This window comes from Centruroides sculpturatus, unplaced genomic scaffold, assembly GCF_000671375.1.
Source record: "Centruroides sculpturatus isolate CEXI.00-Female unplaced genomic scaffold, Cexi_2.0 scaffold648, whole genome shotgun sequence".
NCBI lineage: Eukaryota > Metazoa > Arthropoda > Arachnida > Scorpiones > Buthidae > Centruroides > Centruroides sculpturatus.
The window spans coordinates 37,807-65,508 of NW_019392627.1; the positions used below are offsets into that span (position 1 = coordinate 37,807).

The following is a 27,702-nucleotide window of genomic DNA, read 5'->3' on the forward strand; positions in this document are numbered from 1 at the left end:
TCATAAACCTGATTATTAAAGCCAAAAGAACTACTGAATTATCGGACTATAAGCTTGATGCTGCTGTTAGCCAAGGTAGACAAATCAAGAATACTAGAGAGCAAAAGAAGTATTGCAACACATCTTGAAAATGAATAGAAATCTTTGAGGTTACTGGTGAAAAAACACAAATCTGTCTTCTCTTAAATGCATTAAAGATGATTCTACCCACATCAATTGAATTGGAAAAAGCGTTCTGGGTTTGCTTTCTAAAATCTTATTATAAAAATTTACAATAATATTTTGTATTATGCTTCATTTACAAAATGAAAATTACCTTCTAAGTTAGAAGTTTGATCTAAATTCATTTTTTTCTTTAAATTTTCAACTCAATCCAAAGCAGTTTTTAAAAGCAGTTTCCAACAAACTTTAATAAATTTTTTCTATTTGTGAAAATTTCTACATAATTCAAATGTAAAAATTTGGATTGGGATGCTTAATAATGCTGTGTAAAATTTTATACACCATTATTAATATTATTATTTTGGAAGTTGCAAGATGTATTAAATTACTTAAAAAATGAAAAATAATTATATCATTCGATTTCAAGATTTATTTTAAATCTTAAAAAAAATTAATTATATCTCGGGATTTCCCGGAATTCCGGAGAACAGATAGCTTTTTTCTCGAAATTTCGGGACAAGCAAAAGACCGGGAAATGAGAAACCCTGGTCGAATCTCTGATAACGGCCACCTACCAACAATGATTACCTCTAAACGACGGCTCTAAACTTTTTTGAACAAAACATTCATATAAAATAAAATCCAAACATCGGCCTTTTTTGTTATATGTAGCAGGGAAAGTATGGCAATCGCTCAAAAATAACCTCCAGGATTTTTACATTTTTTGGACTTAAAACACCTTGAAATGTCGAGAAATCAAAAAAAATTCGGGGGTAATTTCTATATGTTTAAAAGTGTGTGTGTGTGTGTGTGTGTGTGTGTGTGTGTGTGTGAGGCACGATTTCGTTTACCCTCTTTGAAGCTTAATAACTGTAATTTCTGTCAAAAATTTCTAAAATTTTGCAGGGAAGTTTGTTTATTATGGAGATTGATGCTATTAAATTTTGGTGGTTAAGGTCGAGGGGGTGAGGAGATAATGGGGGTCGTGTGTATCTCCAGTAGGGTCGGACTTAATGACGATTTAACTCATTATTAGCATTTATAATTTTTTTTTTTATAAAACTCATCCTTACCCTCAAAATTAAGCAATTTGCCATTTTATAATAAGTTAAAAATATAAAATTTTTTAACGAAATATGATAACAGATAGCTCCACGAAAATTTTAAATGTTGCAGGGAAAGTTGAGCAACTCGCTACTGGTTTATTTATATTGCAGTTAATATCCGTTTTTCAGCGATTTGATTATATTTATTAAAATTTCCTACATTAAACTTTGGCATTTTCCAAATTTTTGCTATAATTTTAAGAAAATATGAACTAAGATTATCCAATTTTCTAAAGTCAATACATTTATGAAAGTTGTTTTTTTTAATTAATTATAAATCCTTAAAAATCTAGTTTACTTTTCGGAAAGTTTAAAGATCAATTGCACAAAAAAAATAAAGATTTAATTACTTAATTAATATAAAAATTTTGACCATCTTACTTAAAAACAAGATAAACTGTGATCAATTTTATATTTATTTTATTATGTTAAATGAAATAACACATTTTTAATCGATGTTTATAGAGAAATTTCTATTAAAACCTCTGTAAAACGGAATCGTTCTCTATCGAATATTTTTGCCGGTTTATTAGGTTTCTATTTTTACAGATTTTACTGTGTTATCTATCTAACACCTTTCATGGGAAAATTTTGAATTGAAATAACATGACTTCCGGTTTGCATCGGAAGTTCATCGGGATCATGGGTCATTCATTAGGGGAAGTTCATCTGCCCCTAAGCTTTCTAAAGTTTAGTGACGGGAGTAACTGAAAAGCTTACGTGGCTATCCATATCTGTTGTCGACTTTCATCTATCTAACTCCGTTCTCGAGATTAAGGAAAGACAGCCTTACGGACGGACGACAGTGGGAATTTATAGGTGTACAATTTTTTAAATTGCAGCCTAAAAATGGAGTTTAAAAAAAATGTCTACAGATAAATATTTTAAAAATATATATTTAATAACTGAAATAGATCGATAATTAATGCTATACATAATTAATTCTAAAATTAGAAAAGGCAAGAGGTGTATTTTGGATAGGAGCGAGTGTTTAAAGAAATTATAAATGCCAATAACGAGTAATATTTTTATTAAGTTTGATTCCACTTGTGTTGTGAGACAACTCCATTCTATCTCCTCACTTGTGTGACCTTTAACGACTACAATTTAATAAGTGATAGCTACCAATAGCAATTATTGTAAAACAAAGACGAGTGTTTTTTTTAGTAAGTGATTATATTATATTAGTTATTAACTAAAATTTAATAGCATCAATGCCTACATATCCAATAATCCAGTCCTGAGTTATAATGCAAAATAGTCGCCAAGACAAGCACACAATCACACTAGCACACTCGCGCGAGAAATGCAAGAGAGAGGGTAAAATTAGACCAATAGTGTTATAAAATAGGCAGTAGAGACTTTAGTACAAATATTTATGTGGATTTAATTTACTAAAATTAACACGAACAAAAAATAAATAAATAAACTTACAAGCAGATAATTTTTTATTAATTTTTTTAATAATTGTTGTGTAAAACTCATAAAATTCAATAGAAAAGTAAAGGGTAATAATGATGGCTATTTTGTAAAGGTCAATAGTTGAAACAAAAGTAAATAAAATAGAAAAAAGGGGATAGAGGATTCTGCTAACTAATAGACTTTACTTGATTAAAGTAGAGATTAGATGGTAAGACCTTCTCTTGGTGAAAGGGTGAAAAACCAAAGTTCTGAAAGAATTGGGTGGAGTTTAGATAAACAATTCAAAATTTACGATAAGAAATGCCCTTCTGTAGTTAATAAATTAGTGTTGAACATTTTGTTTCATATAAACTCACGTAAAACTTTGCCGCCTTCCATATCGATTACGTAAATCGTTATTAATATATAATTTTTTTACTTCAAGAAAGAAACAAAGAAAGTAAATTTAATAAAACACTCTTAAATTTATCTTTGTATTGACTTTTGAGCTTACTACTTCCAAGAATAAGGAAGTAGAAAACAGCAAAACTTTTTAAATTATTATTTTATCAACACTAAAAACTAAAATGATTTTTTTTTGTAGATAAAACTTATTTAAAAGTTGATTGCAAGCTTATATCCTGAATAATTCAACTTTCAAACATACACCCCGCAGGCAGAAACACTTACAAGTTAGATCAAATAGAATAAAACGTTTATATACAAGTTGGAGTGACGACTTGACGTGGGATACAAATTAGGTGAGCACACGCCTAACTTATTTTTTTTATTAATAAAATTTAAGAAAATAGTATTAAAAAATATAATTTTCGACAATTTCCGATGCTTTAAATGCATCATATACATTCCTATTTTACATTACAATAATATAAACAGTCTACATTACTGAAGTAGTATATTGCAGTATTATTCAGCTTCACTCACTTATTTATGCAAAATTAAACAGATGGGACTATTTTGATAGGGATTTTCCAAAAAAAAAATCTATTTTTAAATATTTCTAATCAAGATAATCTTTTTTCTTTCTTAATATATTTTAAATTTAAATAAATATAGTTCGTGTGTGCAGCTAAAATATTCTTTACGGCATGTTATTTTCGAACGAGTTCAACTGTAAATGTCAACATTATTTTTTTAGAAGAGCTTTTTGTAAATGTTCATAATAAATATGTATGAATGTGGGTCATTAAGATCTAAAATCAGTCAACGATTTTTCAAATAAATCATTCTTTATCCTTAGATTTTTTAAAAAATAATTCTCATGTTCGAAAGGTCGATATTTAGAAATTCATTTTTCCTTTATTCTTTTTCTTATTGCGTGCACTCATTTGTAACCTGTCACATATAATAACAAAGAGAAAGTTAAGCAATTGTCAAAAGAAAATTAACATTTTGTTTCGTAAGGAATAATATGCAAATATAAACGGCGGCCATTTTTCAGGAATTGTTCAGGAGACCACCTCCGAACAACGGCTATCTCTTATATTCCGTCACTGGCCGTTGTTCACAGGTTTAATTATATTATAATTTAACTTATTTCAGATAATAATAATAATTTTATTTTTTATATTTAACGAGAAAAACGTTATTGGATGGGAGAAAAATGATTAAAGAATTTTTAATATATATATATATGTATATATATAATAAGAAAGTTTAATAAATAAATTCTTTTAGCTTAGGATTAATTGGCCAGGCATTTATTTACTAATTACATACAGGAAAGTTGATAACCTATCTCCACTTACTTCAATTTACTGATGTTGACTTATTACTTGTAAGATAATCTTTGTTACAGGTTAGATAATAAAAAAAAAGTAAAATAAATTTGAAATATTGAATTTTTTTCCTTTGTTAAAAATAGATACGATGAATAATTAAGTATGAAATTCTAACTGTTAAAATTATTTTCTTATTTACTCTGGTATTACTTGAAGTTGAGAGTAATTTTAAATTGCATTTTTTTTAATTAAAATTATAAAAAAAATTTAAACTATTTATTGTATGCTCAAAATGTATTTTTCTCATAAACAATACAGATAATAGTGTCAAAGGGATGAAAACGGGATATGTCCAAGTTTCATGGTACTCTATATTTTCCGCAGAATCCTATAATTAACTCTGAAAAATTTGGTACAGATCAGTCAAAGGGTTTAGAAGTGTTTAGGGGATAGACAAACAGACATTCTATTGTAAATATATATATATATATATATATAAGCTATACACATTAAACCCTGTCCAAAACGGAACCTTAATAAAAAAGGAAACCTGCCAAACCGGTAAAATATTTTGTCTTGTCCGAAGTTTTACTGTAATTAGATTATTTTAATAATAAATTAATTTTTCTGATGGAAAGTAAGCATAATTAGATTTTAAATTTATTAACATTTAATAAGCTATAAAAAAATATGAAATACGATTAAGATCTTTTAAAATTTTATTATCTAAGTAAAAAATATTTGAAATTTTACCTGTTTTTATGTGCAATCAATTTAAGTTCGCCGAAGGTAAAAGTAGTGAATGAGAATTCTTGAAGTAATAAAAGTTATGGCTGATCGTTGTTTTCATACATTATGAGGTTATTATAATTTTATGTTGATACTTAGTTTGAATTTCATCTAAAAAATTGATTTTGAGTGAAACATTTAACGTAAAATGTAATTCGAAATAACGTTTTATACTTTTTTAATTTAACACGTTAATCTTTTTCTGTTGTAAAAAAATAATTTGTCGCCATTAAAAAACATTCATTTTAACTTTATTTATATTGATACTTAGTTTGAATTTCATCTAAAAAATTGATTTTGAGTGAAAATTTTACTTTTCAAAAAAGAGGAGAAAAACGTTTTATACTTTTTTAAAAATCTGAATTCGGCCGGAATGCCGAGCGGTTAAGCCGAATCGAAAAATGACTAGGCATTTTTCGGGTGGATAGTCCGTCTGGATATGTTGGGCCCCTTCCCTCACCACCCGGCCGCCCCATTGTGGGCCTGGTCAAACCCATAATGGGCTTGCTAATGAAGGCCCTCTTAGTGCCACAGGGCAGAAAGAACTAGAAAAAAATCTGAATTCAGTTACTTTAAACTAAACTTTCTTTTCTATCCACTAACTTCATGTCTACATTATTAAAATAAGCGCGGTAGTGCTTTAACTTGTCAATTNTATATCGATGTTTGAATATTATAAGAATATAATATTCAAACATCCATATAGTGCCATCTTTCTACAGTGGCAATCATGCTTGTAAATAGACTATTAATTAAAAAATGAAGAATTTTGTACGTACTTTGTTAGTCAAGTGAAGAAAATTCGGTAAATTCCACATGGCCTGTCCGTTTGTGAGGCGCGAACCCATGACCAACCAGTGTTCAGTAGTTTTCTTCTACCCATTCGGCCACTGGTGGGCAAAATTTCGATGGGAGACCATTCACTTGAAATATTATAACCATCCAATATGAGTTCCTGCGTTATCACTGGATATATTTACAGCACCTGCATTTTGTATTATATGACATTATCCGGTTATGACAAAATTTCATCCAATTATGGAAACTTTATTGTATTTTCCAGGCAATGCAAGTGCTTTGACATTTATCCTTTGAAGGTAACGAATGATTATGTTGTATAAAGCGTAACGATCAATTTCGAGTGTAAATTGAATATTTTGGGTAATTTAAAAAAAATGATTAAAGTTATTGCATTAAATATAAAATAATAGATACAAATTTCTAGAATAAGGTGAGAATTTTTTGAATAATTTAACAAAACCGTTTACTGGATATTATTTTTTATGTGTAACTAATAAAGAATGATCACGAACTGAGATAATATAGTGTTCTTTGTTCAAATAGGTTGGTTCGGTTTCTATAATACAGCAATGGAATATGGGTGATCTGCCAAGGGATGCCTCTCGGAAAGTGCTTATCAGTGGCGCATTATAGCTTCTTGGGGCCTAGGTAAATTTGAATTAGATGGCCCCACGTATAGGGTTGACTTCAGACATGTTTCTTCGGGAAATTCTTGGGAGAATTTCTCCCCCTGGTTTCCTTGATCTCTGGAGGGTTAAGTTCTGCGCTGCACCTGTGCCATACCGGCAATTTAGGGTCCCAGATATGGCGCCAAGTTTAACTTTCGATACTCTTGCAACAGTAATGAGTTTATCAAAGATTGGTTTGGGCTCTTTCTTGGTGGGGCCCCAGGCAGTTGCCTTTTTCCTCATAGGATAACGCGGCACTGGTGCTTATTATGAGAAAGTGGCACATATTTAGGTATTTTATTAAACACGGGAAAACTCCACGTAGCCAACCCGTTGGTGAGGCACGAATCACGACCAAACTACCAGTGTTCAACGGTTTTATCCACTTGGCAACCGATGAGTCTTTTTTAATGGAAAATAATTAAATATATAGCTTGGCATCATTACGAAAGGAATGTATAAATTTTAATACACTCTTAAAATATAAATAAGATATAATAAGCAATAATAACATTCTACTAAAGAAAGATAAATTGATGTAGATGGCATCTTTAGTATTCCTGTTTCCTATCCATCTACAATAAACACCCCCACGAGGCACCATGTCGGTTGCTATTTTATTAAAATAGGAAAAGACTGTCTATCTTAATATAGTTTTATCATTTATTTCTTATTTTTATATTATGGTCTGTACATGTACACAGTTGACGATGCATCACGAAAACTTATTTAAATTCCAAGCAATGATTTATTTTATATACTATAAACATAACGAATGTCTAGCTTTTTTATCCTGTCGTCAATATTTTTCATACTAAATGACTATGTGGGAGACGAGTGGATAAAAACTCTGAAGTCGAGGTTCGTACCTGACCAACAAGCTGGCGCGTAGAATTTTACAGGTTTTCTTCGCGTGTCTAACACGTAATTAAAGATTATTTTTTCTTAGAAAGTTTACCCTTAACAGATCGCCAAATGTTTCATTGACCAATTCCATTAAACCAATCTAATCCAATCCAAACTTGTGTTTTAAAACTTTATTTGAAACATTTGTAAGACGAGAATTGTTAGTGTATAGTAGCAGAAAACGGTAGAAACTACAGTAAGTATCATTATCTATAAATAGGTTTAATGCATTCTGTTAAAACTACAATGGATCTAATACACGAAAAGGAAATTCTATTCTATGTTACAACTGATACTTTGCTTATTCTTTATCCAAAATTGTATTGTAAATGTTTGATAGAAGCTTGAATGACATTTCTACTTAACAAATAAGTTAAACTCAGTTATTATCAATTAAATAATGCACCTTTTTCAACTTATTCCACCCTGTGGTCACTAAGGGGCCTTTTTTTAGGCTCATCGTGCTGAACCCACGATGAGGGACGGGGCCCGATATATCCGACATATTTTTTAAAATAAAATATTTTAAAATTTATAATGTTTATATTTACTTATATAAAAATTACAGAGCTAATATTTCTTTTTATTTTTAAAAATATTTTAAATTAATTTACATTTCGTTAGTATAAAAGTTTTTATGTATTTATAAAAAAAAAAAAAAAAAAAAAAAAAAAAAAAAAAAAAAAAAAAAAAAAAAAAAAAAAAAAAAAAAAANGGAATCCCCAGGAATTTTTCGGGGGATGGTCCGTTCGGATATGTCGGTCCCCGTCCCTCACCACCCGGCAGCCCCATTGTGGGCCTGGCCAAACCCATAACGGGCTTGCAAAAAGAGGCCCTCTGTGGAAATATTTTTATTCGTTTTATTTCTTTTAAAACTTTTTCAAAAATATTTGAATAATTATAACGAAGACTGGGATCATCGAACTTTTGAATGTGTTTACTTATTCAAATGTTGAATTTGTATAAATGGCTAATATGCAATAGTGATCGAGTGGGTAAAATCACTCAACATCGAACGTGGGTTCGAGCCACACCAACAGGCTGGTCGCGTGGAGTTTTCATGCAATTTTCTGTTTTCTTCACGTGTCTAGCACTTAAATAGGAACCCCTTAAATAGTTTTTGATAGAAAGTCTTCTAGGTAGACAACCCCTCGAAAGATCGTTCATGTATCGCTTTGCCTTAACCTATGAAATCAAACAAAACCTGTAAATTGCTGATCTACAAATAATAATTTAATTTTTTATCCTTCGACGATGTATATTTAATAAATTCAAGAAATATATAATATATATATATTATATATTTCTTATATTCTCAATATATTATATATTGAGTTTGCAAATTATTAAATTTAGTTTGTATTTTTAAAAATACTTTTAGAGTTAATTTTTTAAAGTAAATTTTCAGATAAATTTTCTTTATAATGCTCTTTTTTTAGCATTTTATAAAATATTTTTGAATGTTTCGGTGAAAAGAAATAGAATTTTATTTCGTATACTCGTGTCAAAGTGAGATTAGGTTAGTTTCTTTTTCTGGTCACTTTATTTCTTCTCAGTCCGAATGTAAACTTTTATGCAAAGCTACCAGCTTAGCAAAATATAAGCAAGAAGACTTATCTAAATTCACAATAGTTTTCATCTCTATAAGTATACTTTAAAATTTAAAATTTCATAACTTCGATATGACAAATAACTTTATTCGTATCTTCTTTGGTTGCAGTATTGTGGACCGGAAAATATAAAATGGCTATTCTAACATATCAAGCTTTACCCTCCGAAATAACCTTTAGATATATAAATAAATTATACAAATCCCATATATTCACCAAAGCAGATATTTTTTTCCTTTAAAGTAGTACCGTAACTAGAACTGATTAGGGAGGTCCGAGTCGCGGTTTCGTGCCTCGCCAATAGGATAGCCACATGTAGTTTAAAAACTAAATAGGAGTCAGGTTCCTGTAGAAAATCCTCCCGGGAGGCATCCCAACTTGATAAGATTTCTCGCGTATCACGTTGCCGTATCCCATCCAAACAAATCTGAGTTAGAACGTACAAATCCAAGTTTTAATATAAATTCAGGCCCTCTGAACAACGGCCACTGGTGAGAACATAAAAAAGAAGGTGACAATCGTTTGGAAGTTATATTTTACGCATTTCAAAAATAAACATTCCTGAAAAATAATGGCCGCCGTTTAGAGATGGCGTTATTAAATGTTCGAGTATGCTTAGAGTTAACTTAAGCTTACAAAAATCAACTGAATTATTATTTGGAATATTTACTACACAATGTCTGCAATAGAAATCATTGACCAAATTCAATTTTGAGAACATTCAAAAGGTCAGTTCTCAACGAGTTTGACCAACCAACAGTGAAGAAGGAGAATAAAGAGCCGATCTGCACTATTGATAGAAAAATTTCTTATATCATGATTTTTTATCTCTAGGTCCTTCACAGCAATAGAAGATTCCATAGCTTCTGGCCATCAGGACTACATACAAAAATTTCTATAATAATATAAATTCTTTATAGCAATTTTAAATTGAAACAATTTAATATTAAGCTCGTAATAATCGAATTTGTAGAAAATTTAAGGTGTTATTTTATCCAATTAATTCATTTAATGAGCTGACGTGTAAACAGATCGCACTTCTACTAATGAGAGTTCCAATTTGAATAACATTGGATGAACTCTTCTACCTTTAGAAGTTCAAAGAAGGCTATTTACCATGAAAATGATCCATATTATAATATTGATCTCGTAATTAATTTGACATAAATAATAGCTGTGAAGACATTCTTTCGCATCTTTCCATCATAAATAATACAATACGTTCTCTGCTTTATCGGAGGTAATGTCTGGTCTAATCTTGTGAATAATTAATAAAATACGATTTAAGAAATTGTAGCGTCTTTTATTTTCAAAAATTTATTACAAAATTTTATTATAAATTTTTTAAAATAGGTAAAATAATGATTTAATTATTAAACAAAACAATTTCAACGCCTATCAATGGTCAAATAAATAGAAACACTAAACACTGGTCGCGGGTTCTCATCTTATAACGAGATAGCCACATGCAGTTTTCCAGGTTTTCTTCGCGTACTAACACCTAAATAGGTGCCAGTTTTCCATAGAAATTTCTCTGGGATTGCAATCTCTCGGCAGATCGCCTATGTGTTGCGTTGTGGATGCTTCTGGAAAATACTTAAAAGTTCGCCATTCATTTCAGGTTCATCTTTTACATATTTATTAAACACAGTATTTTATCATTTATATAAAGTACGATTTCATAACCATGGCTCTAATAATTAGTTTGGTTTCGTGGGATACAACTCGACACGTGGGCGAACTGCCAAAAGAGATGCCATCTGGGAGGACTTTTATGGGAAATTGGGCCGTATTCTAGTGTTTGACAGGTGAAGAAAATCCGAAAAACTCCACGAGACCAGCCCGTTGGCGAGGTCCAAACCTGTGACCAACCAGTGTTTTATCTACTATGCCACTGGTGCGCTTCTAATAATTCGTTGGATATAAAAATAAAAATCCAGCAACGAGTTGCATAACTTTCCCGGCAGTTATGAGATTTTATTTTAAAAATAACTTGTATAATATTAAGCAAAATAAATAAAATTGTTTGTGGCGCCATCTGTTATCAAATTTTTAAATAAAAATTTTCTATATTTTAATTACTATAAAATGGCAAAAAGCTTAATTTTGAGGGTAGGGATGGGTTTTATGAAAAGCTACAAATGTTAGTAACGAATAAAATCTTCATTAACTCCTACCCTTCTCTTAATGTTTACCCCATCTTGAGAGGCCAGATGGCCAAACGGTCAAGGTGGCAGCCTACCGTTCTGGGGGACCTGGGTTCGAATCCGAACGGGCCAAGGAATCCCCAGGAATTTTTCGGGGGATGGTCCGTTCGGATATGTCGGTCCCCGTCCCTCACCACCCGGCAGCCCCATTGTGGGCCTGGCCAAACCCATAACGGGCTTGCAAAAAGAGGCCCTCTTAGTGCCCACAGGGCGGAAAGAATTTAAAAAAAAAAACCCTATCTTGAGATATTAAGCGAAATAGACATACATATACATACATACATATACACGGAACTTTTTTGTCATTTTTTTGACTTTTTCGAATTCAGGAGGTTTCAAAACGTAAAGATTTGCAAAAAACTCAGATTTGAAACAATTTCATTACTTTCCCTTCTTTTGATGAAGATAAATTTGATTATATATCCACATTATATATGTAAATTTTCGTAATCTATACTAATATTATAAAGAGGTAATGTTTGTAAGTTTGGATGTAGCGGATACTCTCTGAAACTACTCATCTGATTTCAAAAATTCTTTCACCAATATTTAGAATGGAACTCCAGGGTGGACATAGGCTGTATATTATTCCGTTAAACATTCATATAAATTAAAAGATATCATCTAGGTTAAGGCTTTTATGTCCAATAAATGGCGCTACGAGTACGACGCCCTAAGTTTGCTTTTCTGTTAGGCATTATGCTTTTCTGTGAGGATGAACTAAAGCAGATCATCTTCTATCTATCTATATAAATAAAAATGTAATGTTCGTTTGTTCCTACCGATTCCTTTGAAATTTTGACACAACGCTGCATTCGAATACGCAAGTGTTTTTATATAATATACATTCCCCCCACTGGGGGAGATGGACAGGATTAAGGCTTACCGTAAAAAACTCTNACCAACGAAGTATGATAACATGAAGACATCCCTGAGAAATCCTACCTGTGTGTAGCCGAGTATTATCGTACTGGAAAATGGCCGTTTGCAGCCAACTTTGCCTTGAAAGGCAACATATAAAATCGCATGATTTGCCGAACGTATTGTTCCGTCGCTGTTCCTCATATTACTAATAGGAGTGACCTACTGTGGCTCCCCAGAATAAAACATTAGCTAGTAATGCTAACCGTGTCCACTCAAGAGTAGACAATACCTTCAAAATAGGTACACTGAAAATTGTGAACATGATCTTGCGATCCTTTCTATAGGATTCTGGGCAGCAATTTTAAGGTATTTTGGTATCAATGTCTGGTATGCAATTCAATTTCAATCCAACTTTATTGTCAATAAGCGTATATTTAAAGAAATGCATATTACTGTAATTGGCGCTTGTTAACTGTCCTTTTGTATTCATTTAATTATATTTGTTATTTTTTTCTTAAATACTTATTCAAAATTTATACTTATTTATTTATTTTTATTTAAGACTAGAGACTGTTTGATGAAATAAACATTATTAATGTATAAAATATTAAATAATTGTTTAAGAGTGTCTCAAATACTTTATTCTTTGCTTTTTAAAATAATTGGATAAAATATTAAAATTTAATTTAAAAGCATCTATTATATTTTTTACATTTTATTTATTTATTTTAAAGATAATATTTAAATAACATTTAATGTACTGTACAATACATTAAAATATATTTTTATTCTCATTTATATTTTATATAAATTGTATCGTAAACCATTAAAAATCCTTTGTTATGTAGATCTGTTTTAAGAAGTTTTATAGCACTGCTTTAACACAGAAAAATATAAAATACATATAAAATTATCGGTATTTAATATAATTATTATTTTTTAATATGTTGATAAAAAAACAAACGAAAAAGAGACAGCACTAATTTATAACACAATCAAACCTCTGAAGAATGGCCACTGACGGAAACATAAAATCTGTCCGTTGTTTCTAGGTTATTTTATACGCATTTTAAAAAGTTCCAAAAATTGATCGCTTTTAAAGAGTTTTTCTTACTCGTTCCGCTCTGTAGGCCTTAAAAGGGCCTTTTTAAGTCCATCGTGATTTCGACCAGTTTCACAAATGGGTGTCCAGATGGACGTGGTGTTACATATCCGGGACAGAACCTCAAATAAAATTCCTGACTGTTACTCTGAGCTGTAGTCTGACGCCTAACCAATCCGTCCGCCGTTTACAGTTGGCCGTTATCGCAGATTCGACTGTATAAAATTAATTAATTAATTATTTATTGAAAAATAGATCAAAAACTTAATTATGTAATTTTAATTATCATCTTCAATGACGTAAATATATATATATATACACACACAATGTTATTTTTTAATATAAAATCCGTAAGCATTGTTGAAAGTTAACAACCGCCCTTCGATTGCTATGCCATCTGATGTAATAAAATAAAACTATTCTCCTTTTAATATAAATTTTTAAAAATTTATAGACGAGTTTTTTATTTTTATTTGTATAAAATTATTTTAAATATAATTTAATAAGCTTAAATATTAATCTATTTTTTTAATTAAATTTAAAAATTTATACATTTAACTTTTTAATTTTACAAAATGTTATTAAGTACGTCAGTGACATCCGAGGATCGCGATCTGCTGGGAGATTCTCATTGTCCCAATTATTATTATTATTTGTTCCGCAATGTTAAAGCTACATTAAAATATAGAATTATAATAATAAATGCAAAGCGTAAATTATATAAAATGAATCTATATCGTGATATTGAAACAAAAATGTATTTAGAATAAAATAAATATTCTCTATATGAATTAAATCTTCGATATAACGTTGTAGCTCTTTATTAAAGAATTGTAATTCCGCTTCTTTGCGCTATTGGAGGAATTTTAGCCTCGATCTCATCCATAATGCTCTCTCCCTCTCTCTGTTCTCTTCATCCATAAGAAATGTTATCAGTTCATTACCAGAATGCTGGCAGAATATACTATAACACACCTCCACATAAACCAGGTATTTTCATATTTCTACCAAATAACTCGATAATTATACAAAGTTTAAACAGTTATTTGTTTAAATTTAATTTCGTTTTATACTTTTAATGATAAATATAATTATTTTTTGTGTATAAGGTAACTTGTGTATACTCGTAGATAATGGTACTTTAGCATTGAACACATTGAAAAAAAAGAAAAGAAATTTTGCGCTAGATAAACTGTCAATTAGTTTTGCATGACCGTGAACAGACAGTAATTTTGTGGAGTCAGTAATTGACAGCGATTTTGCAGCGGACAAATTGGCTATAGTTTGGCAAACTTAAGATTGACAGGCAAATTGCGAGTAGAGTTTCCAGAACAATTTTGCACGTGATAAATTGTAACAATTCTGCTGGAAGCAAATTAATAGCAACACCAGCCTGAAAAATTGACAGAATATATATATATATATTCTGTCAATTTTTCAGGCTGGTGTTGCTATTATATATATATATACTGTCAATATATATATATATATATTTTGCCACACGAGAACTAGAATCAATTTTATCTGAGATAAATCAAAATGTTCTTCATATCAAATTTCACTTTGTTTACTATTAACTGGATAGTTTCATTTAACGTTACACTGCTCGAAGTGGTTTTTTAATATTATTATAATCGTAAAAAGAAACTATTTTTGATTAAATAAAAATAAAACTTTACTTAAATCTTTTGTAGAAACGTCATTTATACATTAACAATTTAATTATTATAATTTAGAATGAGCAGATTTTAATACAATAAGAGTAGCTCTCAGCCAACAAGTATCTCGTAATTATTCGAAAAACGGAGTCGCGGTTCATAAAATCATGTCATTAAACAATTTGATGACATGATTTATACTCTTTGCTTGATTTACAGCTTCAAATGCATAAAATTTGAAGCTGTAAATCAAGTAAAAAGTGTATAAGAAAATTTATGTCTTGTATAAAGAAACTAAAAATGCTGGACTGAAAGACTTGTTATGGTTCTAAGCTATAGCATGTAACAAGTCCTTCCTTACCACTAAATAATGATCATATTAAAATATAAAACCTTATGTTATAGATTCGTAACGCTAGGCCCTAAGCTGCAGCTTGTTTAGTTTATGTGCAAAACGTTTCTGCTATATGTAAAATATTTTAACAATTATTAAGTATTTGTACGAATATATCAGTCACTTTATTAATTAATATTTGGTATAAGCATTAAAAAATAATTTTAAAAATCTTTTGAATGCAAGACAGAAAAAACAATTTTTAATATTTCTTGAATTAATTGCGTATAAAAACTTATTCTAAAGAAAAATAATTGTATTAAAATAATAAAATACAGTATTTTTTTTATTGTTTTTTAATTTAATTAATTTTATATTTTACTAATAAGTGAAATAAAATAAGAATTCTAAAAGTTATTAACAACAACTACTCACAACAAAGAGGTGTCAGGTTTTTGTGGACATTTATTTGTTGTTATGTAGTCGTTATTGAAACATCCTTAATAACTTTTAACTTCTCTTGTCTTCATCTTTAAGCTTTTTATCACTTTTGTCAGAAGTTGATTGAAGGAGGTGCTATCAAATATTTTCGAAATGAAATATTAATGCAATTTTCCAGTTAAAAAATGTTTAAATTTTATTTTACAACCGAACTTCATCATTATTTATATAAAATCCAGTACTAACCGAGATAATATTGAAACCAGTATAAGTTATTGTTAGTTATTTTGTCATTTTCTATCAGAGTTACACTTTGCAGCATCAGTTGTTGCTATAGCAACTTGATGGTAACTGCAAATTGAATTTTAGTGTGTCGCGAATCAAACTAAAACTCGTAAATGTCGCTTGATTATTATATATACAATGCGAATATAATCATGATCATAAAATATAAATAATTAGCTGAAGAAATAAAAATTAAGAACGTTTTTATATTAATTATTGGATTTGGCAGGGTAAGGCAACGCAACATATGGGCGATTTTCCAAGAGGGCTCCCGAGAGGACTTTCCATAGAAAACTGGCCTTATTTAGGTGTTAGACATAAATGCAACCTGGAAAACTCCACTCGGTAATCGGTTGATGAGGTACGAACCAACGACCGGTTGGCCATTGGTTCTCACCCCTAATGCTTACGGCCCCACCGATGGCCGAGTTGTGTTATTCGCTCGGTCACTGGTCGCTCGTAAGTATTGGTTAAATTTAAGATTTGGATGCTCTGGTACAAAAAAAAAAGTAGATGGGAAAATTAATTTGGCTTAAATCTTAAAAAATAATACGATGATGAACAATTGGACAATATTAACTCCAAATCTTTAAAATTGTTTTCTAATCTCTATATAAATTTTTATGTCATATCAACAGAAAATATTTATTATCATTTTTATCTATAGTCACGTAATTAAAAAGATCCGAAGAAGGACATTTTAATCATACCCATCGTAGGTTCGTTCAGGCCTAGAAGGGGACGGGAGATGTGAAACAAGGCCCGACCAGTCGGGAACAGATAGCCCATGAAACATTCGTGGGATGGCAGCAGATTCTATTCCGGATCCGCAGAGCACCTCGTGACATTAGAAAAATATATTAATCGAAATTCAATATAATTATTTTTAATAATAGTGGATAATATTAAGTATTGACAATTTGTAACAATTTATTTTTCAAATATTGTTGCAAATAATGATAAATTACAGACGCATTTCTCATATCGATTGAATGAAAGGTTGTGAATAATCTTTAGAAATAATCATAATTTCCTACAATAAATACAAGATAAGCACGAAACAAAAACTACTGCGAATTTTATTGTTTTTTTTTTATACCATTTTATCTGTTAATAAAATGGTCGGAGTTCGTTTCTTCTTGATAAATATAATAATTTAAAATATTGAATGAAACATTTAATATATTTTAGGAAATGCTTCGAAATNCCATAGCTTCTGGCCATCAGGACTACATACAAAAATTTCTATAATAATATAAATTCTTTATAGCAATTTTAAATTGAAACAATTTAATATTAAGCTCGTAATAATCGAATTTGTAGAAAATTTAAGGTGTTATTTTATCCAATTAATTCATTTAATGAGCTGACGTGTAAACAGATCGCACTTCTACTAATGAGAGTTCCAATTTGAATAACATTGGATGAACTCTTCTACCTTTAGAAGTTCAAAGAAGGCTATTTACCATGAAAATGATCCATATTATAATATTGATCTCGTAATTAATTTGACATAAATAATAGCTGTGAAGACATTCTTTCGCATCTTTCCATCATAAATAATACAATACGTTCTCTGCTTTATCGGAGGTAATGTCTGGTCTAATCTTGTGAATAATTAATAAAATACGATTTAAGAAATTGTAGCGTCTTTTATTTTCAAAAATTTATTACAAAATTTTATTATAAATTTTTTAAAATAGGTAAAATAATGATTTAATTATTAAACAAAACAATTTCAACGCCTATCAATGGTCAAATAAATAGAAACACTAAACACTGGTCGCGGGTTCTCATCTTATAACGAGATAGCCACATGCAGTTTTCCAGGTTTTCTTCGCGTACTAACACCTAAATAGGTGCCAGTTTTCCATAGAAATTTCTCTGGGATTGCAATCTCTCGGCAGATCGCCTATGTGTTGCGTTGTGGATGCTTCTGGAAAATACTTAAAAGTTCGCCATTCATTTCAGGTTCATCTTTTACATATTTATTAAACACAGTATTTTATCATTTATATAAAGTACGATTTCATAACCATGGCTCTAATAATTAGTTTGGTTTCGTGGGATACAACTCGACACGTGGGCGAACTGCCAAAAGAGATGCCATCTGGGAGGACTTTCATGGGAAATTGGGCCGTATTCTAGTGTTTGACAGGTGAAGAAAATCCGAAAAACTCCACGAGACCAGCCCGTTGGCGAGGTCCAAACCTGTGACCAACCAGTGTTTTATCTACTATGCCACTGGTGCGCTTCTAATAATTCGTTGGATATAAAAATAAAAATCCAGCAACGAGTTGCATAACTTTCCCGGCAGTTATGAGATTTTATTTTAAAAATAACTTGTATAATATTAAGCAAAATAAATAAAATTGTTTGTGGCGCCATCTGTTATCAAATTTTTAAATAAAAATTTTCTATATTTTAATTACTATAAAATGGCAAAAAGCTTAATTTTGAGGGTAGGGATGGGTTTTATGAAAAGCTACAAATGTTAGTAACGAATAAAATCTTCATTAACTCCTACCCTTCTCTTAATGTTTACCCCATCTTGAGAGGCCAGATGGCCAAACGGTCAAGGTGGCAGCCTACCGTTCTGGGGGACCTGGGTTCGAATCCGAACGGGCCAAGGAATCCCCAGGAATTTTTCGGGGGATGGTCCGTTCGGATATGTCGGTCCCCGTCCCTCACCACCCGGCAGCCCCATTGTGGGCCTGGCCAAACCCATAACGGGCTTGCAAAAAGAGGCCCTCTTAGTGCCCACAGGGCGGAAAGAATTTAAAAAAAAAAACCCTATCTTGAGATATTAAGCGAAATAGACATACATATACATACATACATATACACGGAACTTTTTTGTCATTTTTTTGACTTTTTCGAATTCAGGAGGTTTCAAAACGTAAAGATTTGCAAAAAACTCAGATTTGAAACAATTTCATTACTTTCCCTTCTTTTGATGAAGATAAATTTGATTATATATCCACATTATATATGTAAATTTTCGTAATCTATACTAATATTATAAAGAGGTAATGTTTGTAAGTTTGGATGTAGCGGATACTCTCTGAAACTACTCATCTGATTTCAAAAATTCTTTCACCAATATTTAGAATGGAACTCCAGGGTGGACATAGGCTGTATATTATTCCGTTAAACATTCATATAAATTAAAAGATATCATCTAGGTTAAGGCTTTTATGTCCAATAAATGGCGCTACGAGTACGACGCCCTAAGTTTGCTTTTCTGTTAGGCATTATGCTTTTCTGTGAGGATGAACTAAAGCAGATCATCTTCTATCTATCTATATAAATAAAAATGTAATGTTCGTTTGTTCCTACCGATTCCTTTGAAATTTTGACACAACGCTGCATTCGAATACGCAAGTGTTTTTATATAATATACATTCCCCCCACTGGGGGAGATGGACAGGATTAAGGCTTACCGTAAAAAACTCTGCTTCTATTTATACTATTTTAGATGCGGTTTTTTGCGTTTTTGATTGCGTTTTAATAGGGTAGTCAACAGAATATACACTAAGAAGGGATTTTTCGAAAAATTCCCCCCCCACGGGGGAAGTGTTATACATTTATAATAGATACATTTTGAGTTACAACAACGCATGACGGGGTCTGTTAGTTTAAAGATAAATATGGAGAATTAAGGTAAATAAATAAAAATTTCTTCTGAAACAAGTAAACGAATAAGTGGTAAATATTTACCAAAAATATACAAATAAAGTTTAAATAAAAAGAAAATTTTTTATTTCATCAATAAAAAAAAAACTTATCTATCTTTCGTGTTTATATCATATTATGGATAAAATTTTAATGTATTCAATTTAATAACATTTAGAAAATTTTAAACTATTAGGATAAAAAATTAATGCGACCTCGAGGCAATTTCTGAACTTTTAAACGAATTTTATATAGAAAAAAATGAGAAATGACTAATTTATATTGTATTATAAAGCTTAACTTTCTTCAAATTTATCAAGAAAAATCTCATAAAACAACATAAAATATTGATTTAAAAATCCTTTAATTTTTATAAACGAATTTCGTCTTTTACCAAATTAAATGGTTTCGAATTACAAACCGAGTACAGTCGAACCGCCAATAACGGACACCTCTAAACGGCTGCTTTTTTTCAGGACGTTTCTTTTGGAAATGCAAAAAAAACCGTTTAAACAAGGACCATTTTTTATGTTCTCTTCAGTGGCCGTTATTTGGAGATTTGATATTGAAGCAGTTTCATAAAGTATTCGATCGTACAGTATTAATAACTGATAATAAATATTTCTTTCAGACCAACATTTCTTAGAAGATTTAAAAGGAGTTTCGAAAGTTTTGCACCTTACTAACATTTCAAGTTTATATTATATTTATATAAAAACTGAAAGACTAAGAAAAGAGAAATTCAATTTTTTTTTACTTTGGAACGTATCTTTTAGAATTGGTAATAACATTTTATACGTATACCTCTTTTATAAAGTACAGCCGAACTTCCAATAACGGTCACCTCCCAACGACGACCACTTCTAAACATCGGCTATGTTTTCGGGAACGTTTTTCTTTAAAATGCATAAAAAATAACCTCCCAACAACGATCATTTTCTTATGTTTCTGTCAGTGGCTGTTAAGAGGTTTTACTGTTTAATTTTTACATATATTTGATTACCAATGTAAAATTTATTTAAGTTTACAAAAACGACAGACATATTTACATATTGGCACGATCTCTACAGCTGAATATTTACTTTATGATTATGCCAGTTAATTGGTTATTAGATGGATTTGATAAAAATTGGCAACGAAACTTTAGAGAGATATGCAAAGGGAGATGTCTCTCGATAGGACTTTCTGTGGGAAATTGGTCCCTATTTAGGTATTATACACATGAAGAAAACCCGAAAAATACACCACGTGGCCAGTCTACTAGTAAGGTACTAACCCGCGACTAACTACGAATGTGTGAGTTGTAATTTTTTATTCTTAATTATTTGCTATTTTTTAAATGTAATATAAGAATTTCATGTAACTCTTTTCTGTAATTTTATTAAAGATTTTATATTTTAAACCCATAACTTTAAGATAAATGTTTGTTCTTTCACTTTCCGGCCGAACCCATATTGGAGCCCGCGGGGTGGAAGTCTTATTCCTCCAATGAAGATTGTTTAGGAATAAACATTCATTCAAATCAGTAGAATTGCTTACATTTTGAATTAAAAATTAAAATGTTTAGTTTTATTCAAATTTCATTAAATTAATTTAGAATCCACAATACTTCAGATAAAGTCTACTTAAACAGTCTCTCACAGCATTCTATAGAATGCAAGAAGAAAAAATGTCATATTTTATTTACTTTTTGAATAACAGATAACGTAAATCATAAAATAATATTCAAATATTAAACACAAGAGTATATACTCATTGACAAAAATAGTTACGGACTAAGGAGTAGGCATTGGAATTAGTGCAAACGTAATGATTATGGTAATAAGAGATTACAATTTTATGGCAATGGTGCAATTTCCTATGCATCCACGATACAACTTAAAGCAACCTTTAAAACCTCGTTGGACCTCTCGCCTGCATACATATGGCGATACAGTCAGACTTACAGACATAGTATGCTATCCTGCAACAGATTTTGCTCACAAATGTCACAACTACCGCTCCACATCCTTCACACTCATGAATGGCCGAAGCTGGTATCCCGTTTAATTCTATAAATACTCGATAGCTGACAAATCTGGATCGGGCAAACCAACGAAGTATGATAACATGAAGACATCCCTGAGAAATCCTACCTGTGTGTAGCCGAGTATTATCGTACTGGAAAATGGCCGTTTGCAGCCAACTTTGCCTTGAAAGGCAACATATAAAATCGCATGATTTGCCGAACGTATTGTTCCGTCGCTGTTCCTCATATTACTAATAGGAGTGACCTACTGTGGCTCCCCAGAATAAAACATTAGCTAGTAATGCTAACCGTGTCCACTCAAGAGTAGACAATACCTTCAAAATAGGTACACTGAAAATTGTGAACATGATCTTGCGATCCTTTCTATAGGATTCTGGGCAGCAATTTTAAGGTATTTTGGTATCAATGTCTGGTATGCAATTCAATTTCAATCCAACTTTATTGTCAATAAGCGTATATTTAAAGAAATGCATATTACTGTAATTGGCGCTTGTTAACTGTCCTTTTGTATTCATTTAATTATATTTGTTATTTTTTTCTTAAATACTTATTCAAAATTTATACTTATTTATTTATTTTTATTTAAGACTAGAGACTGTTTGATGAAATAAACATTATTAATGTATAAAATATTAAATAATTGTTTAAGAGTGTCTCAAATACTTTATTCTTTGCTTTTTAAAATAATTGGATAAAATATTAAAATTTAATTTAAAAGCATCTATTATATTTTTTACATTTTATTTATTTATTTTAAAGATAATATTTAAATAACATTTAATGTACTGTACAATACATTAAAATATATTTTTATTCTCATTTATATTTTATATAAATTGTATCGTAAACCATTAAAAATCCTTTGTTATGTAGATCTGTTTTAAGAAGTTTTATAGCACTGCTTTAACACAGAAAAATATAAAATACATATAAAATTATCGGTATTTAATATAATTATTATTTTTTAATATGTTGATAAAAAAACAAACGAAAAAGAGACAGCACTAATTTATAACACAATCAAACCTCTGAAGAATGGCCACTGACGGAAACATAAAATCTGTCCGTTGTTTCTAGGTTATTTTATACGCATTTTAAAAAGTTCCAAAAATTGATCGCTTTTAAAGAGTTTTTCTTACTCGTTCCGCTCTGTAGGCCTTAAAAGGGCCTTTTTAAGTCCATCGTGATTTCGACCAGTTTCACAAATGGGTGTCCAGATGGACGTGGTGTTACATATCCGGGACAGAACCTCAAATAAAATTCCTGACTGTTACTCTGAGCTGTAGTCTGACGCCTAACCAATCCGTCCGCCGTTTACAGTTGGCCGTTATCGCAGATTCGACTGTATAAAATTAATTAATTAATTATTTATTGAAAAATAGATCAAAAACTTAATTATGTAATTTTAATTATCATCTTCAATGACGTAAATATATATATATATACACACACAATGTTATTTTTTAATATAAAATCCGTAAGCATTGTTGAAAGTTAACAACCGCCCTTCGATTGCTATGCCATCTGATGTAATAAAATAAAACTATTCTCCTTTTAATATAAATTTTTAAAAATTTATAGACGAGTTTTTTATTTTTATTTGTATAAAATTATTTTAAATATAATTTAATAAGCTTAAATATTAATCTATTTTTTTAATTAAATTTAAAAATTTATACATTTAACTTTTTAATTTTACAAAATGTTATTAAGTACGTCAGTGACATCCGAGGATCGCGATCTGCTGGGAGATTCTCATTGTCCCAATTATTATTATTATTTGTTCCGCAATGTTAAAGCTACATTAAAATATAGAATTATAATAATAAATGCAAAGCGTAAATTATATAAAATGAATCTATATCGTGATATTGAAACAAAAATGTATTTAGAATAAAATAAATATTCTCTATATGAATTAAATCTTCGATATAACGTTGTAGCTCTTTATTAAAGAATTGTAATTCCGCTTCTTTGCGCTATTGGAGGAATTTTAGCCTCGATCTCATCCATAATGCTCTCTCCCTCTCTCTGTTCTCTTCATCCATAAGAAATGTTATCAGTTCATTACCAGAATGCTGGCAGAATATACTATAACACACCTCCACATAAACCAGGTATTTTCATATTTCTACCAAATAACTCGATAATTATACAAAGTTTAAACAGTTATTTGTTTAAATTTAATTTCGTTTTATACTTTTAATGATAAATATAATTATTTTTTGTGTATAAGGTAACTTGTGTATACTCGTAGATAATGGTACTTTAGCATTGAACACATTGAAAAAAAAGAAAAGAAATTTTGCGCTAGATAAACTGTCAATTAGTTTTGCATGACCGTGAACAGACAGTAATTTTGTGGAGTCAGTAATTGACAGCGATTTTGCAGCGGACAAATTGGCTATAGTTTGGCAAACTTAAGATTGACAGGCAAATTGCGAGTAGAGTTTCCAGAACAATTTTGCACGTGATAAATTGTAACAATTCTGCTGGAAGCAAATTAATAGCAACACCAGCCTGAAAAATTGACAGAATATATATATATATATTCTGTCAATTTTTCAGGCTGGTGTTGCTATTAATTTGCTTCCAGCAGAATTGTTACAATTTATCACGTGCAAAATTGTTCTGGAAACTCTACTCGCAATTTGCCTGTCAATCTTAAGTTTGCCAAACTATAGCCAATTTGTCCGCTGCAAAATCGCTGTCAATTACTGACTCCACAAAATTACTGTCTGTTCACGGTCATGCAAAACTAATTGACAGTTTATCTAGCGCAAAATTTCTTTTCTTTTTTTTCAATGTGTTCAATGCTAAAGTACCATTATCTACGAGTATACACAAGTTACCTTATACACAAAAAATAATTATATTTATCATTAAAAGTATAAAACGAAATTAAATTTAAACAAATAACTGTTTAAACTTTGTATAATTATCGAGTTATTTGGTAGAAATATGAAAATACCTGGTTTATGTGGAGGTGTGTTATAGTATATTCTGCCAGCATTCTGGTAATGAACTGATAACATTTCTTATGGATGAAGAGAACAGAGAGAGGGAGAGAGCATTATGGATGAGATCGAGGCTAAAATTCCTCCAATAGCGCAAAGAAGCGGAATTACAATTCTTTAATAAAGAGCTACAACGTTATATCGAAGATTTAATTCATATAGAGAATATTTATTTTATTCTAAATACATTTTTGTTTCAATATCACGATATAGATTCATTTTATATAATTTACGCTTTGCATTTATTATTATAATTCTATATTTTAATGTAGCTTTAACATTGCGGAACAAATAATAATAATAATTGGGACAATGAGAATCTCCCAGCAGATCGCGATCCTCGGATGTCACTGACGTACTTAATAACATTTTGTAAAATTAAAAAGTTAAATGTATAAATTTTTAAATTTAATTAAAAAAATAGATTAATATTTAAGCTTATTAAATTATATTTAAAATAATTTTATACAAATAAAAATAAAAAACTCGTCTATAAATTTTTAAAAATTTATATTAAAAGGAGAATAGTTTTATTTTATTACATCAGATGGCATAGCAATCGAAGGGCGGTTGTTAACTTTCAACAATGCTTACGGATTTTATATTAAAAAATAACATTGTGTGTGTATATATATATATATTTACGTCATTGAAGATGATAATTAAAATTACATAATTAAGTTTTTGATCTATTTTTCAATAAATAATTAATTAATTAATTTTATACAGTCGAATCTGCGATAACGGCCAACTGTAAACGGCGGACGGATTGGTTAGGCGTCAGACTACAGCTCAGAGTAACAGTCAGGAATTTTATTTGAGGTTCTGTCCCGGATATGTAACACCACGTCCATCTGGACACCCATTTGTGAAACTGGTCGAAATCACGATGGACTTAAAAAGGCCCTTTTAAGGCCTACAGAGCGGAACGAGTAAGAAAAACTCTTTAAAAGCGATCAATTTTTGGAACTTTTTAAAATGCGTATAAAATAACCTAGAAACAACGGACAGATTTTATGTTTCCGTCAGTGGCCATTCTTCAGAGGTTTGATTGTGTTATAAATTAGTGCTGTCTCTTTTTCGTTTGTTTTTTTATCAACATATTAAAAAATAATAATTATATTAAATACCGATAATTTTATATGTATTTTATATTTTTCTGTGTTAAAGCAGTGCTATAAAACTTCTTAAAACAGATCTACATAACAAAGGATTTTTAATGGTTTACGATACAATTTATATAAAATATAAATGAGAATAAAAATATATTTTAATGTATTGTACAGTACATTAAATGTTATTTAAATATTATCTTTAAAATAAATAAATAAAATGTAAAAAATATAATAGATGCTTTTAAATTAAATTTTAATATTTTATCCAATTATTTTAAAAAGCAAAGAATAAAGTATTTGAGACACTCTTAAACAATTATTTAATATTTTATACATTAATAATGTTTATTTCATCAAACAGTCTCTAGTCTTAAATAAAAATAAATAAATAAGTATAAATTTTGAATAAGTATTTAAGAAAAAAATAACAAATATAATTAAATGAATACAAAAGGACAGTTAACAAGCGCCAATTACAGTAATATGCATTTCTTTAAATATACGCTTATTGACAATAAAGTTGGATTGAAATTGAATTGCATACCAGACATTGATACCAAAATACCTTAAAATTGCTGCCCAGAATCCTATAGAAAGGATCGCAAGATCATGTTCACAATTTTCAGTGTACCTATTTTGAAGGTATTGTCTACTCTTGAGTGGACACGGTTAGCATTACTAGCTAATGTTTTATTCTGGGGAGCCACAGTAGGTCACTCCTATTAGTAATATGAGGAACAGCGACGGAACAATACGTTCGGCAAATCATGCGATTTTATATGTTGCCTTTCAAGGCAAAGTTGGCTGCAAACGGCCATTTTCCAGNTTTTTTTTTATACCATTTTATCTGTTAATAAAATGGTCGGAGTTCGTTTCTTCTTGATAAATATAATAATTTAAAATATTGAATGAAACATTTAATATATTTTAGGAAATGCTTCGAAATATTCAAACTTGGGAATAACAATATTTAAATAGTAGTATTCTTGTTTTATATTAAATATTCGTATTGCATGATTTATAAATTCTCATTTTAAGTATTTACATAAATGTGCTTTTTATTATAATTTTAAAGTAGAAAACACTTTCTTATTAATAAAACAATGAATAACAGAAGTATGGTAACTAGAGGGGCCCATGGGGCACGGGCCTTTTTTCCTCTATAAATAAATGAAGAGAAAATCAAATAAGTACAACAAAAATATTTGACGTGATGAAAGCAGTGGTGACGTTTGGGAATCCTAGGCACAAATGATTGGGGATACCTCTATATAATTTTAGGAGAGCATAAACTATAACATTTAATTGTAGCTAAAGTAATCTTTATTCACATCTAGTGGTACAGGAGTGGTACAGCGGTTGCGATACAGGAGTGGTACAGTAAGATAATACAGCTTTCAACATTCTATTCGGGCCATTTCCTAATAATTACGCTACTGATAACAGCTATATATAATGAATATGTTACTAATTAAAACATCTATCACCTATTGTTCTGATATAGCATTTTCTATATCTGAACAATAGGTAACATGTGAATTGTATCGATCTTTATATGGACTTCAGTTCGTATTCAGTCAATTTTTAACTGCAACAATCAACAATGTATTATTATTTCGTTAATTCAATATAAGCTTATATATTTTCTTTGTGAGTGTTTTAAAATATAAATTACATATAAGTAACACACTCACGGACACACTCATACATTCACGCGTTATAATACTTAAAATTTTGAGAAATTAATGTCAGAATGATTATTACATATGATAATGTGTATTTAGAAAACT

At 30.0% G+C, this 27,702-nt stretch overlaps 1 protein-coding gene and 1 long non-coding RNA gene across 2 annotated transcripts in view; one reads left to right on the plus strand and one right to left on the minus strand.

Moving 5' to 3' along the window:
- LOC111617777 (5-hydroxytryptamine receptor 2A-like) overlaps positions 1–27,702 on the plus strand; it is an 89,323-nt gene that overhangs the window by 33,523 nt on the left and 28,098 nt on the right. The window lies entirely within an intron of this gene.
- LOC111617778 lies at positions 13,177–17,006 on the minus strand. The gene is made up of 3 exons (XR_002755476.1): positions 16,787–17,006; positions 15,786–15,926; positions 13,177–13,573 (listed from the first exon to the last, which is right to left on the minus strand). It is a non-coding gene; the product is annotated as an uncharacterized LOC111617778 (long non-coding RNA).